The sequence below is a fragment of the Aphelocoma coerulescens genome, unplaced genomic scaffold (genome assembly GCF_041296385.1).
Source record: "Aphelocoma coerulescens isolate FSJ_1873_10779 unplaced genomic scaffold, UR_Acoe_1.0 HiC_scaffold_651, whole genome shotgun sequence".
Classification (NCBI taxonomy): domain Eukaryota; kingdom Metazoa; phylum Chordata; class Aves; order Passeriformes; family Corvidae; genus Aphelocoma; species Aphelocoma coerulescens.
The window spans coordinates 25,001-26,601 of record NW_027184005.1 but is presented as its reverse complement, the minus strand read 5'-3'; the positions used below and the strand labels follow the sequence as shown (position 1 = coordinate 26,601).

The 1,601-nt window shown below is 74.3% G+C and overlaps 1 non-coding gene across 1 annotated transcript; it reads right to left on the bottom strand.

The window, feature by feature from the left end:
* Positions 1–492: 492 nt before the first annotated feature.
* On the bottom strand, positions 493–645 carry LOC138102255 (5.8S ribosomal RNA). Its single transcript, XR_011147379.1, has one exon. It is a non-coding gene; the product is annotated as a 5.8S ribosomal RNA (ribosomal RNA).
* Positions 646–1,601: the final 956 nt, after the last annotated feature.

Sequence of the window (1,601 nt, the reverse complement as noted above, 5' to 3'; positions counted from 1 at the left end):
ACGGCACGGTACCCGCGCGGTACCCACCCGCAGACAGCCGCCCGCACGGGGGGAGCCCGGGGGCGAGGCCCGCGCCTCGCCTCCCTTCTTCTCTGCCTCGGCCCTTCGCACGGCGTTTTCACGCCGTCTCTCTTTCTCCCCGGCCGCCACCGCCACACCCTGGCGGGGCCCCGGCAAGGACGAGCTCCACCCCAGCGGCTCGCTCCGGGAGCGGGAAGCTACGGAGCGCTCCCCGAGTCTGCATTTAGGGGGACGAAGGCCCTTTCTGCGCGGCACGCGACGGACCGCGACGACGCCGACGACCGGGCCCCGCAGGGAAAGGCCCCGAGAAACCGCCGAGGAAAACGCTTCCCTCGCCGGCCCCCGCCGCCTCCCCTCCGGGCACCGGCCAGACGCCGCCGCCGCCGCCGCCGCCGGCCGCGGACGACGGGCCTGCGAGGCGACCCCAGCCGCGCCGCCGGGGTGGCCCCCGGACGGCGATTGATCGTCAAGCGACGCTCAGACAGGCGTAGCCCCGGGAGGAACCCGGGGCCGCAAGTGCGTTCGAAGTGTCGATGATCAATGTGTCCTGCAATTCACATTAATTCTCGCAGCTAGCTGCGTTCTTCATCGACGCACGAGCCGAGTGATCCACCGCTAAGAGTTGTCTGGCTTTCGGCACCGACTCCGCACGCGCGGAGGGGCCGGGACCGCTCACGTCAAGCAGACCCTGTGTCTCTTTCGGCAAGGACGCGCGCTGGCGCGCGCGCCTCGCTTCGACCGTACGAGCACACAACGAACGGAGGAGGAGGGAAAAAAAAAAGGAGAAAACCCACGGAACGCTCCGAAGGCCGTCAAAGGCGGGGGAGCCCGCGCTCCCGACCGCCTCCCCCCGTGCAAGGGGAGACGCCGCCCCGGCATGCCGTCCTTCGGAGGCGGCCCAGGCGCCCGGGCTCGGCCCGGCCTCCGCACAGAGGGCTGGCGTGGCGCGCGCGCGCCAGACCGCAGGGGCCATCAGATCCCGCCCGGCCTCGATCGCGAGACGACACACGCCCACGGCCGGCGGGGGGGTAACGGCCACCAGGCCCCGCTCACGCTCGCTCCCTTCGCCGCTCCACAGACTCGCAGAGCGCCGCCGCGTCACCGCGCAGCCGGCGCTCCCCAGCGACCCGCAACGCCCAAGACGCACGCGGCGACACCGCTCCACCGGCGCCCCCCCGCGGGACCGCTCCCGCCGGGAAGGCAAAGTGCCTGGCAAGCCGGGCTCCGCCGCCGGCACCGGAGGCGGGCGCCGCCGGGAACCGAGTCGGCATCGCGAGCACCCGAGGCCTGCCGGACGGCAAGACCCACCGCCACCGCGACCGCCCTCCCGGAACCGCCGCCGCCGCTTCGCACCTTCGGAGCCCCTTCTGCGGGCACGCGCCCGGCAGAAGGCGTACGGGGCTGAGCCGGGGAGCAACGCCCGCTCTCCTCGTTTCCACGCGGAGACCGGGCAGGGAAGCGCCCCCGCGGCCGCCCGCACCCCTTCGGCCCCACACGCGGCCGGGAAGGGCGACGGGGAAGCGACGGGCAGGGCCCGGGACGGGACCGCCGGCGGCGACAGCGGGCACCTTCCGGCCGAC